The following is a 14,412-nucleotide window of genomic DNA, read 5'->3' as shown; positions in this document are numbered from 1 at the left end:
TTTGACGTTTCCAGTATCTGCGGACACAAAATACGTTTTTCGCTACGCTTTTTTTTCAGAATTTAGTATATCCTAAACTTTTACGTCATTACCTGCGGATAACAAAAAAAAATAGGCGTGACTTTACTATTCCGCTCCTAAATCAGTATACTATCAGGCATTCATTGAAAAAAAAAGAACCCGAAATGTTGGCCACGTGGATCACACGTTATAAGCAAGCAGGAAAACGTCTCAAGTTGCTGAATAGCATGATTCTATTTGACAACTCTAATGCAGTATTTTTTGATAAAATGCTCGAACTGGCGGAAAGTTTGTGCGGTCATGAGAACCTCGTCTTTCACTCTTTTGCTTGCTTTCCCAAGAAGTTTTGGGCAGTCTTTTTCCACAAACAGACGGCCAGCCTTCCGTGTATAGGCTTAAAAGTTTCCAGAAAAAAAGAAACATGAGTATGCTTTTTTTCAAAAAAAGAAAATTCAGTTTATACTTTTTGCGATAGTGGTGACGACGCTTTTTCATTTTGTCTTTTTTTTTCCTTCAGTTTCAAAGAGTTGCATGAGCGGTGGCATAAGAAATTCTATCGCGCTGAACCTTTGTTGACGATCGCAGACGGGCATGTAGATGAGAAGGTCGAAAAAGAAATACTGCCGCTAACATTCCTCCATTGTTACCTGCATAAATTTTTCTGTTTTTTCTTCATTTGCAATATCACCGTCCCATTCCATTTCTACGGTAATCCATTCGCGCTTTTCTTCTGCTACTCCCAGGCGGAATGTGGGAAAGCTTGGCCGTCTTCAGTGAAAAATGGATTTTTTTTACCCCAGGCATATTGGCATGTATATTCGCCGAGCAAAGAAAGGTCAGCCGAGAACCTCGGTGCATAATGGAAACCACAATGGTCTGAAGGAATAACAGAGTGCCATGATAGATCTTGTGGATATGACATCCCCTAATCAGTATGAGTTCTTCAAATTTAAAGGTTTTCTTTCAATAATTTTTATACCAAACGCTAACAATGCGTTCCAACTTGTGACGCTTTAAATTTGCGTTCACCTGGTGTCACCGACCACTAATTGAGGTGCCATATGAACGTCGCCACATAACTTTCAGGTTGTATGTAAATTGCGCCTGTTTGTTTCTAATCTCCTTTGTTATTTCCCGTAATCAGTGCCACCGCACGAGCCAGAGTAGTGCACGTGATGTGCGCTATCCTGCAGCTCCAATCCAGGGAAGATTCTGAAGTGCAGTCGAAACCTGTGTGATCGAAAGCATCTGCAGGCAGCCATTATTTTTTCTTTACTTTTAACGCGATAGCGTTAAGGGTCTCGTGTCGCAGAAAATCCAGTGTCGTCGGCGTCGGCGGAGTTGGCCGTGAATGAAAAATCCCTTCTCTCCCTCCTCCTCCTCGCAATGTACGCCACTGCCCCAAAAGATAACGCGCGACGGCAGCGCCTCCCGCTCGTCTCGCTCGGGCGCAGTAGGGCCGTGCGGGCACGCAGTGGGGCCGTGCGGGCACGCAGGCACGCACGCAGCGTTCCGGGATATGCATTGGGTCTCGCGTGGCTCCGCTGCTAAGTGACTTGTTCCTTACCAGAATTGACAAAGCAATTGCAGGAGAGTTACCGTGCGGTGTACTGAAAGTACACAGATACGTGGACGATTACCTCGTTTTTGTTGAAAACGAAGGATGTACGCAAGATATCGTGAACACATTTGTCAGAAATGGTGAAGGTCTTGCTTTCACCACGGAGACCGTAAACCAAGGCAGGATACAATTCTTGGATGTGGAGCTGAGACGAGCCCGGACATGTTTGCGGGCTGTATTCGCCTCGTTCCGTCAAGCCCCTACTCAGCTTTCAGTCTGGGCACTCTAAGCTGGTAAAGGATGGCATCGCCCTGTCTTGTGTTCGCGCCGCCCTCAACAAGTCGTGTGTCCATATCATTGAGGAAGGTGTGCAAGGCCAAATTTCTAGGCTTAAGGACGCTGGTTTTCCTGAGGCAATTATCGGAAGGTTATGCGAAAGGCTTATGTACAAAATCAAATCGGAGCATAAGCGTGCTCCTCAGGAAGATGAGGTCACGAATCGCCGGAAGATTGCTGTCATCAATTATGTCCATGCATTATCACGCTGTCTGAAAAAGTGGGGCGAAAATTTGTAGTTGATGTTGTATTTTCGTCTCGCAGAAAATTAAGCAACATTTGACGAGCTGTGCAGCGGAAGCGAGAGTCCCTACTAGGAAGGACGATTGGTAGTGGTTGTACCACAGCACACGCAGAGAGGAGGGTTGAGTGCGTCGAAGGTGTAGTATACAAGATCCCTCTTTCATGCGGTGGGTGGTATGTTGGCCAGACTGGGCGATGTCTTAACGAACGGCTGAGGGAGCATCACAATTCTTTGGACAGGGCAGCCGGTTCGAATTTGGCGCTGCACTGCAGGCAACCTAAGCACACGTGCGTCCCATTGCTTCATCACACATTCGTCATCTTCAAACATAAAGATCAGATAGTAAGGGAACTAGTAGAGGCATATCATATTGACAAGGGGGGTGCAGCATGCATTAGCAAGCCCTCATTATCATTGGCTAACCAAGAAATCACCTGTTTGGAGCATGCATTTGCAGCAAGGTAGATTTAATGTGTTCAGTGATGACGCAGTGTTTCTTGAATATTTTTGTTCTGTGTAGTGTTTGGCGGGAATAGTATATGTACACACGTGCGTAATAAATCACCAGTTGAAAATCAGCGCTCGTGTCGTCGTGTTTGTTCCGTCCTTGTGTTTTTTCCGCGCTGTTTTACCATAGAAGTCTAGGGTTCGACGGAATCCCGTCTGGCGGGGAAAATTCATACTGATGAAGAAAACATACACTCGCCAAGGTTCAAAGAAAATAAGAATGAATTGACGTTTCGGCGCCCGTACGGGTGCCTTGATCACAAAGAAGCGAAGGACGGGCAGGTGAGCTATATATGGGCAGTTTTTTGAAGGGTGCGCAGGTATATCTCTGGGAGATTGCCACGGGTCCGGTTAATCGTGTTTGGCGTGGATTAAATGCACAATGATTCTATGAGAAGGCGTTTTGGTAATGATTTTTCCTTTGCAATTACACGTGCTGCGTCCCAGTCGATGGTATGGCCAGTTTCTTGATGATGTTGCGCCAAAGCGTTTGAGATAGATTTTCCTTTGGCGACGTCATCTTGGTGCTGTTTGAGCCTTGTCTTGAATTTGCCTGTTTCTCCGATATAGGAAGCGTCGCAATCATGACAGGGGATCTTGTAGATCACGCCTGGAAAGATATCGATGTCAAGAGGGTCCTTGACTCGCAAGAGTCGTTGCCGATGTTTGCACGACGGGACGTGGGCCACATGAATGTTATAATCTGAAAAGATGCGAGCAAGGTTCTCACTCACACCGTGGGCATACGGAATCGGCACCCGCTTCTTTGCGCATGCGTCAGTTCGGATAGTCGGAGCAGAGGCGCGTCGTTCCTGGGATCGTAGTATTTGGGCTGGGTAACCGTTCCGTATCAGGTCTTGCCTGACCTGTTTCACTTCTGCTGCTCTGCGCTTAGGACTTGAGCATATCCTAAATGCGCGGTTGAACAGAGACGCCGCGACTGAGCGCTTGTGCCCGATGGGATGAGATGACTGAAAGTTTAGGTACCTTCCGGTGTGAGTGGGTTTACGATAGACGGTGGTTTGCAGAGAATGCGGTGAGCGTTCCACGAGGACGTCGAGGAAAGCGATGTGGCCATCCACTTCCTCCTCTAGGGTGAACTGAATGCTTTGCTGGAACGTGTTGAGGTGCGCTAGAAACCTGTGTACGTCTGGCCGGTTGATGACAGAGATGCAGTCATCGACATAGCGTACAAAAAACTGCGGTGGGGGGTCGAATGAGGCAAGTGCTGCGGATTCTATTGATTCTAAGGCAGGGTTAGCACATACTACAGAGACTGAGGCACCCATGGCTGTTCCGAAAGTCTGTCTGTAGAAGTTCTTGTTGAAGGTGAAATAAGTATTCGAGAGGCAGAATTTTAGGAGTCGGCAGAGGTCGTCGGCTTCAATCGGGGTTCGTTCAGGCAAAGTCGTGTCTTCGTTCAGGGCTTTCTTGCAACACTCCACCGCAAAATCCACAGGCACAGATGTGAACAGAGACTTCACATCGAAAGAAGCCATTACTTGGGTGTCGTCAATGGGCACATTCTTCAGCTTCTCGACGAAGTCGCTTGCATTCCGGACGTGCGTGGCGGTTTTTCCCGCTAGAGGGGCCAGCACCCGGTGAAGGTAGCCAGAGAGCTTGTTCAACGGGGACCGTGTAAAGTCCACAATTGGACGGAGCGGTGTGCCCTCCTTGTGCACTTTTGGTACGCCGTAGATGGCAGGAGCGGCGCCATTGTGGCACAGTAGCTTGTTGTAGATAGATAACAGTAACCAACTTGCTCAGCTTTCCGCACTTCTAAACGCAGGAATCACGCGGTGAGCGGCGAACAACGCAGCGCACATCCAAGGCGCGTCCACCACGAAGCTTGCGGCTTCCTGCCCATTCCTTCGGAGCGGAAGCTATGCTGGCGTTCGTGGCATCGGGTTTGTCGATGTGCCGACGAACTACGACTACAACTTCAGTCCCGCGCGTTCGGTCAAGGCGCCTGGCAGCGCTTCTACGTGGTTTGCCGCTCCGCGCCTTCGTTTCACCGTACGTAGCAGGGCAATTTGTCTAGCGGCGTTCCGTGGACTCCCTGGCAGTGCTAGAAGACGCTGTCGCGTTCCACTCTTATAGGCGAAACTTAAGCATCCTCCAATTTTTTGTTGGTGTGTTTGTGAACCGCACTAACATGTCATTGCTTTTTGTCCCTTTTTTCTGTTTCGCAACTATTAGCAGGAAGTGTGATCTGTGATCGTTCATTCGTGATGCGACTTCTCTTTATATTTCTTTCTATGCATTCCTTTGTTCAACTAATCTATAAACTTACGCAGAACAAGATAAAGATGAGTATACCATCCTACTCGTCCATGTACTTTTATTTATTTATTTATACAAATACCTCACAGGTTCCACACTTGGAACATTGTGTGAGCGGAGGGGTTACTATATTTAGCAGACAAAAGATGGTACAAAGTGGAAAGAACAAAAAATAAACAATATTAAATACATTGGACTGCAAACAATGATTACACCGTACATGAAAAAAACCGTAATATATTGACACAGAGGAAGAACAGCAAACAAATAGTGGCACTGCATGGATTTGACAACACATACGAAAACAATTTATGTACAATATCATAAATGCATGAAGGTGGTCAATTCGTTTCTGAAGATTAATGGGTCACGTATGGTAGCAATGCAATCCGGAAGGCCATTCCAACACTTGATAGCACGTGGGAAAGCAGAAAAATTAAACGCGAGTGTTTGGCCCAATAGACGTTGGAAGCTAAGATTATTATGTAGGCGACGTGAAGTGCGCATTGGGCGTGTAAGTGGCAGTGTGGACGCGTGACGACTGTATATTAGTTTCTGTAGTAAGCAAAGAAGTGCGATATCCCTACGTGTCTGTAAACTTGTTAGCGATAAAGATAACTTGATGCTTGTTACGCTGGAATGACGGTTGTAGTCGTGAGAAATAAAACGCGCTGCACGGTTCTGAATTGCTTCGAGTGAATGAATTAAATAAGCCTGATGTGGTGACCAGATGGCTGATGCATATTCGAGTTGGGGACGGACAAATGTTAAGTATGCTAGCTTGCGGGTAGAAACAGGTGCGCTATGAAGATTTCTTATCAGGTAGCCAAGCGTGCGCGATGCTTTAGCAGTTATGCATTGAATATGTTCCGCCCAAGAAAGATTTGAAGTCAGATAAACGCCAAGGTATTTATAGGAAGACGTGCGGGATAGTGTGACACTGTTAAGGGAATAAGTGAATAGCGAGTTTGAATGCTTCCGGCTAACTGTCATGATTTTACATTTGTCAGTATTAAGTGTCATTTGCCATGATGTGCACCAGTTAGTTACACATTCAAGGTCCTGCTGAAGAATTGCATGGTCAGTGGTTGAGCGGATTTGGCGATAAATTATGCAGTCATCGGCGAACAGTCGGACCGATGATGTAAGATGCGATGGCAGGTCATTTATGAAAATTGAAAATAATAAGGGACCGAGAACACTTCCCTGAGGGACGCCAGAAGTGACGTCACTAAGGGGTGATGAAAAGTTGTTTGTTACCGTGAACTGCTTACGAAAAGATATGAAGTTCCGGATCCAGGAGACAGTTAGCGAGTCTAAATTAAGCGACGATATTTTAGCTATAAGGCGACAATGGGCAACACGGTCAAACGCTCTGGAAAAGTCAATGAATATGCAGTCAGTCTGGTAGTTTTCATCCATGTTCTTGAATAAATCACTGGTAAGTTCAATTAGTTGTGTATCACAGGAAAACCCTTTTCTGAATCCGTGCTCGCGTGGGAAAAAGAAATCATTGTTCTCAAGATGGCGCGCGACGTTAGATGCAACGATGTGTTCAAGTAACTTACATGGAATACTCGTTAGTGATATGGGGCGGTAGTTACTGTGTTTTTGTCGCCAGATTTGTAAACAGGGATTATTTTGCCAATCTTCCAGGCATAAGGAATTTCGCCGGTTGCTAAAGATTGCCTGAAAATATGACACAGAATCATACTAGAGGGATGTACGGTGTGTTTGAGAATTTTTGTATTTATTCCGTCTACCCCTGAGGAAGTTGATGCCTTAAGACTGTTAATTAGAGACGCTACGCCTTCTGCTGTTATATCTATTGTAGTCATGAATGGGTAATTGAGTTCTTGGGGTTGAGGTAGGTTGGAATAGTCTTCGGTAGTGAATACTGATGTGAAGTAGTCATTAAACGTGACTGGACAGTTCTCTTGGGGTATTTGACATTTGTTTTCATCAAGCAATGAAATGGTGTCCGACGTGCGTGACGGGGAAATTGTTTTCCAAAATTTTGCCGGGTTATAACATAAAAACATAAAAATTTATGTTTGGCCTTCCGGATGGCATGGCAGTATGATGCTTCACACAGTCTGTGCTCAGCATGCGCAGAATCAGTGCGCAATCGTTTCGCGGCTCTGAAAAGACGTTTTTTCTTGTTTTTCAATGCTCGTAAGGAATTGTTATACCAAGGTTTAGATATGTTGACCCGTAATGTTATTCTCGGAATGTGTTTGCGCACCAGTTTCGCTATTTTTTCTTTGAACAAAGTCCAGTTTTCGTTAACAGACCGGGATGAAAAATCACGCACAAAAATTTCGGAGAAATGCTCGAGACAACGATTAATAGCGTCAAAGTCAGCCTTCCTGTAATTTAGAATCTGTTTTGGTTGGGTGCGGCGTGAGTAATAAGGGGCATTAATCGATAACTGAAGAAGCTGATGATCACTGAACCCGTCATTATAAGATATATCACTAACCCTCTCGGGAGCAGATGATAAAATAAGGTCTAAAATATTAGCATCGCGTGTTGGAGCATTGACTAGTTGAAAAAAAGAAAAGTCGAGTGTTAGCTGCATGAACTCATTAGAGGCAGATGACTGTGAACATAGGTTCAGCCAATCAATGTCTGGGTAATTAAAATCCCCGAACAAGAAAACGTCAGATTTAGGAAATCTGGTTCGAATAGCCGTGATATTGTCATGTAGGTCAGCGACAAACGTGGCAGGGGAGTCCGGGGGCCTGTAGCAGATGCCTAAGACAGTGTTACCGAGGCGGGATGCTATTGCTACCCATATGATTTCCAGTTCACATGGAATATCCACAAGGAAAGACAAAATGTTATTAACTGCAATTAATACTCCGCCGCCCCTTTTGCTTATTCTATCTTTTCGGTAAATTTGAAATCCGTTGCTATCAGGCAGAAGTTTCTCGTCAGCGATATCTGGACGCAACCACGTTTCCGTTAGAAGTAGTATATTACAGTTGCTATTATCAAGATATGAGCAGAGTTCGGTGCGTTTAGGAAGAAGGCTGCGTATGTTAGTGAATGTCAAATGGAGAGGTGGGCTTGGAATGCTATCTATAGGCGACTGGATCGGGTTTTTGGTAACACGTGCATTGCTTCGGCATCTTAGCTATCGTGAGACTTCTATTACTTGGTCAGTGTCAGAGTCGCACATGTATACTGAATCACCCATGCGCAGTTTGTCTACGCAGAGCTTGTAGGCCGTTTTTTTAGATTTGGCAAATTCCAAGAGCTTTTTCCTGGCGAGCCGCGTTTGTAGTGAAAAGTCCTCACGCACTGCATAATCGGTGTCTGTAAACTTCTTTCCGTTTTCGAGAATAAGTTGTTTATTCTTAAAATATGTAAGTTTTACTAAGATTGGCCTGCATTTCTCAGTCTGAAACTGCCCTAGACGATGCGATCTTTCAATTTGTGTAGATTGAAGATTAACCCCTAGTTTTTCGGAACAGAGATTTATAACTATTTTCTGCTGTCGACCATGTTTCAGACATCTCGTCCAGAATGCCAAAAAACAGCAGATTGGATCGCCTAAGTCTGTTTTCCGCGTCTTCAGATCTCAATTCGATTTTTCGAAGCTGTGCGCCAATAGTACCTGACATATTCGGTCCGGACTCGGATGCTGCCGAAACCTGCTCAATCTTACGTTCCGCTATATCAACTTCGACTGTGCGAACCCTTTCAGATAATTGCTTCAGCTAGACGTCAACACAGGCACGCCAGTGCTTAAGCGCAGTCAATTCGCTCCGAATGTCGTTTTGACCTAATTCTATTCTTTGTACCGTAGCGAGCACAGTTGACAGTACATCGTCGTTTCCGGGGTTGGCACCAGGGTTTGTCTCCACGTCGCCGCAGAGCATCAAGAGCAGGTTACTAACGCCGTGAGCGGCTTTGCCGTCAAGCAATCCTAACACATCACACAACAGCTCAGGGCACGACACCGCAAAGAAACAACGATTACTGGATCTAACGCAACGGCAAGCGTTTAGGTAACTGACCTGGAAGAGGCGAGGTGAGTGCACCATTCCGCATGCGGTGTCGTGCCCCGCAGGGGCGGCTGCTGGAGGCTGCTTATATTCCCGGTGGTCATCGCTGATAGTGGTGGAATGCGCTCGTTGTTGCCAGATTAGCCGCTGGTGATCTGTCGTAACTGGTTGCTGCGTCCAATCCTCGGGCCATTGCGTCGAAGTCAATGCACAGGCTCGCAGGGAGGCCGTGTCAGGCGTCGCAGCAAGTATTCCGAGTACGAGGCCATTCTGGAAGAAGAGGCGAGGTGAATGCACCATTCTGAATGCGGTGTCGTGCCCCGCAGGGGCGGCTGCTGGAGGCTGCTTATATTCCCGGTGGTCATCGCTGATAGTGGTGGAATGCGCTCGTTGTTGCCAGATTAGCCGCTGGTGATCTGTCGTAACTGGTTGCTGCGTCGAATCCTCGGGCCATTGCTTCGAAGTCAAGGCACAGGCTCGCAGGGAGGCCGTGTCAGGCGTCGCAGCAAGTATTCCGAGTACAAGGCCAGCCTGGAAGAAGAGGCGAGGTGAATGCACCATTTTGAATGCGGTGTCGTGCCCCGCAGGCGCGGCTGCTGGAGGCTGCTTATATTCCCGGTGGTCATCGCTGATAGTGGTGGAATGCGCTCGTTGTTGCCAGATTAGCCGCTGGTGATCTGTCGTAACTGGTTGCTGCGTCGAATCCTCGGGCCATTGCTTCGAAGTCAAGGCACAGGCTCGCAGGGAGGCCGTGTCAGGCGTCGCAGCAAGTATTCCGAGTACAAGGCCATCCTGGAAGAAGAGGCGAGGTGAATGCACCATTCTGAATGCGGTGTCGTGCCCCGCAGGAGCGGCTGCTGGAGGCTGCTTATATTCCCGGTGGTCATCGCTGATAGTGGTGGAATGCGCTCGTTGTTGCCAGATTAGCCGCTGGTGATCTGTCGTAACTGGTTGCTGCGTCGAATCCTCGGGCCATTGCTTCGAAGTCAAGGCACAGGCTCGCAGGGAGGCCGTGTCAGGCGTCGCAGCAAGTATTCCGAGTACAAGGCCAGCCTGGAAGAAGAGGCGAGGTGAGTGCACCAATCTGAATGCGGTGTCGTGCCCCCCTAGAAACACAGTACGGCTAGAAACACAGTACAAAAATTAGCGAAAGTCGTTAAGTGCGCTGTCAATACCTCCATCCAAAAGAACAGAAAGGCACTCGTGGTATGTGACAGCAGATAAAAAATAAGCGAAAAGCAAACATGGGGGCAACTCTTGGCGATCGTCGGCCGGCGTGCCTTTGCTAGAAACGCTGCAGATTTTCCTTCGACCTTGCGCAGTGTCGCCTCCAGTGAGAGTGTAAATATATCTAAGCATGCTGGTCCCCGCTCATGCAGACACGACCGCGCATCTCGAAACAGTGGCAGAGAGAGCGGTGGCAGATAGACGTTTCCGCATGCTAGCTTTAGAACAGTTGCCTCAAGAAGGACCAATAAAAAAGAAGATGCGGTGGACAATAGCGCTAAGGAATGCCATACAGATTGACAAGGATTCCCGCTGTAATAGTGCACCGACAAAGTATCCGGTCTGTATGAGCTCAGAGAATCAGAGGCCAAGAAATAGCTGCCACCGCGATATCCCCCGCACATTCCGCACTGTCTGCATGTGCCTCGATTCGCTCTACTTGGCGCTTACTTCTTTTTACTGCACAAGAAAATTCTTACCGCATAACAACGCGCAGATTCCAGCCACGTCAGAAGCGTAGGTGCGCCTATTTTTTCCGTGTGCCTAGGCGGAACTGTTCTTTTTACGTATTTTGCCATTGCTTCCTTCCTTGCCTCTGTCCTGTGCGGCTCGCCTTGCTAAAGTGATTCTCTTTCGCATTTACCCTATTCCGTTTTCTACCACAAGTGCTTGTCTTATGCTTCGCTTCAAGCAGGTTTTTTGTCGGCCTCCCATCACTTCTTTCAGGGCACCTTATGTATGCCGTCAAGGTATGTCGAGCTAAAGTTTCGAAGGTTGCTTTAAGCTGTTGGCATCAAGCTCTCTCCGTTATTTTCAGCAATGCTTGCTAGCTCAAAAATAAAAAAGAAACCAAGTGCAGAAGCGGCACTGAGAAAACAAAAACTGTAGAGCACTGCAGTCTGCTGCAGTGGAGAAATGTGATAGCATTTGCGTTTGGATGTCAGCAAGTTTTTTTTTGCGTCCTCGTTGTCACGTGAGACTTGTCAAGTGACCCTTGGCTTACGTCGACAACTTTTCTGCAAGTTACTCTTGTCACGTGACACTTATCATGTGACCCATGAATGACGTCAGCAACTCTTTTTTTGCAAGTCGTCGTTGTATAACATCAGTACCTATCCCGAGCACACTTTACCGTCGTACACACCCAAATGCGTTCAATTCGTGCCCCTCTAACAGGCCTGAACCAAAGACCCTTCGTACTTGAAACCTGTCAGGGTGGGTATACTTCCATGCTATAAGGAAAAACAAGGTCTTTCGTGGCGTATGTGTTGCGTGCCCGCCTGGCACACAGGGGGCCTCGGTACGAACTGCAATGCCAACGATTTTCTTTTTTCTAATGGTCATTTTCGTGCTGACATTATGACACGCTGTACACGCCACTCATGAGACAAGAAATGCTTTCGCTTTAAAAGAAGAGGTTCTTTGTCCGCGCGAGAACGCAGATGGAACACGACATCTTAGAAGTGTTATTTGAGAACTGTCACAAGCCTGGTCTTAAGTACTGAAGCGTCCTTCTTACTTTATACTGCCTCACTCACCGCATATTGTAAGCGCTAGACAAAAGAAAAAAAAAGCACAAAAAGATTAAAGGTGTGTGCCTTGGTAAGTGGCAAACACACAGACAGTGCATCAATGTTAGCTGTGAAACGTTGCGTGTCTTCATCCATTCGCAGGAGCACTCGACTGTCCGAAGGGAAACAGAAAGGAAAGAAGAAAACGAAAGCGGGCTCAGCGAATGTCTTCCTGATTACCTCCACGTTCCTTCATCGTGGAAACCTCCGAAGCGAGATGGCACCCGCCGCAAGAAAAGAGGAGGACGAGTAACGAATGTCTACTTCATTGGACTGCCATTTTGTGAGGGAAGCAACAACAACACCGACTCCGCTACACTTCCCCCGAAGCGCTGCGGCTCCTTCAAAGTTTACGACGAGCTGATTACAGCGAGAACGCTTGCCGTACGCAGGTGATAACGACGAAAGTAGGCAGCCCGCAGACGTCACCGCTGCGTCGGCCTCCCAGTTTAATTAGCCCCAACAGAGCTTCTTGTTTATAGACTACAACAAGAAGGAGATAAATTTTTTGGCGGGAGGGAAGGGAAGGCAACACTTTTTTTTCTATGTAGATTGTGCCTTTTACAAGACACTTGGCATAGCATCCCTAAAGGAAACATATCCCTTAAGAATTGTTTCTGCGTCTCCTTCAGTGGAGAGGATGCACCTTCAAACTGGGCCGAAACTGAGCGGCAGCGCAGGAGCTATTGTAATACATAGCAACGTACACGAATCCCCACTCTCAAACGAATTGTGATGCAGGAAAATATTTACCACGTGTTCATTTCTGAAGAGAACTTCGTAGCGAAATTCTAACTCAATGCCTGAAGCGAAAACTTGATTCCTAATACATCCTGCATCACTTGAGAAAAAGAGTACCGCCATTTCAAGCGTGGGCACAAAGTAGCAAAACTTTCGTGCATGATTGTAAACGGCTTTTATTGCTGCAAACGCCGACATTGAGAGCATGTTTTAATGTCCACGGTCGGTGTAATATGGCGATCTTATTCCAGTTCTATTTAAGTCAGAAGTGTTTGCTTTCGTCATTGCCCCATGTATCCATTTCAAACTTTGAGACTAGCCAGTGGTATCAATAAAACTGTATCAAATAGAAGGTAGTGTTGTTGCTCTATAGTGGTCTTACATTGTATTACATCAGTCGCCCCATTAGGATTAAATAAAAGAAAGTAAATGGCATGCATAAAGGTAATTTGTCAAAGAATGCAAAGCGCGAATGGGTATTTATTTATTTATTTATTTATTTATTACCTCAAAGACCCCGGATATGGGGCACTACATGAGGGATGGGCATGACTGACTACAAGATGATGGCCTTTTTCTTTATCTTAAATTTGATGTTGTTGGTAACGTGCATGGCTTCTGGTGGTAGATCGTTCCTGTCCCGAGGTGATTTGACAAAAAAACACGGGAAATGAGATGCAGTTCTTCCAGGGGGAGGGTACACGGTCTTGCTGTGGTGAATGCGGCAGGAGAGACGATGTGCTGCCTTTGTGATTGATGCTCCTAAAGATTAATGATAAAACTTACGGAACAAGCATAATCGAGATATTTTTCTTCTTGTTTCAAGACAGACAGAGAGGTTCTAGATTTTAGAGAGGACACATTAGTATAATATGAATAATTACAGTAAACAAAGCGGATAGAGCGATTTTGTATTTTTTCAAGCGTTAGTGAGAGGTTTGACTGATGAGGGTCCCATACTGCTGAAGCGAATTCTAATTTAGATCGGACGAAAGTTTGGTAAGTTAATAATTTGATGGAAGGGGCAGCAAAACGAAGATTTCAACGTAGGAAGCTAAGGGTGCGGTTCGCGTCATTAGCGATGTTCGTTATATGTGAAGACCATGTTAGGGTACGAGATAAAGTAATGCCAAATACTTACAGGTAAGAAAGGAACACACTTCAGAACAAAAAAGAACATATTTAAAGGGAATGTTGGATTGCCTGCGATGGAAAAAAAACCTTACATTTTTAGCAATATTAAGGGACATTAACGAATGCTTCCACCAAGTTTCAATTCGGGTTCACTCTTGTTGAAGGGTGTCGGCGTTAGTGCTTGTAGAAATCGGGCTGTAAATTACGCAATCATCTGCAAATAGTCAGGTGTTAGAGGCAACGTTGGAAAGAAGATTGTTAATGTAAACAAGAAAAAATCAAAGGTCTGAGCACTGTGCCTTGAGGAACACCTGAAGTAACCGGAGAACGAGGGGACGACGATATGTTAGCGTAGACGAATTGCTCTCTGTTAGTCAAAATTTTTGAAGCCAGTAAATCACTAAATGATTAAGGTTTATACGCGAGAGTTTTAGTAGTAATCTTTTGTGCGGTACTATATCGAAGGCTTTTTCAAAGTCAAGGAAAAGCGAGTCAACAGGAATATTTAAATCAAGATGCGAGCTAAGGTCATTGAAGAAAATGGCTAGCTGGGAATCAGAGGAAAGTCCTTTTAAGAAACCATGTTGGTTAGGGTGAAAAAAGTTGACTGAGACTAGAAATTTAATGACGTGAGAATAAATAACATGTTCCATTCGTTTTGAAAAAATGCTTGTGAGAGAAATAGGGCGGTAGTTTTTACATGAAAAAATTGAACCTTTTTTGGGGACTGGGACGATATTACCTATTTTCCAGTCGTGTATCAGCACACCTGAT

The sequence above is a fragment of the Amblyomma americanum genome, chromosome 1 (genome assembly GCF_052857255.1).
Source record: "Amblyomma americanum isolate KBUSLIRL-KWMA chromosome 1, ASM5285725v1, whole genome shotgun sequence".
Classification (NCBI taxonomy): domain Eukaryota; kingdom Metazoa; phylum Arthropoda; class Arachnida; order Ixodida; family Ixodidae; genus Amblyomma; species Amblyomma americanum.
This window is presented reverse-complemented; position numbering follows the sequence as displayed.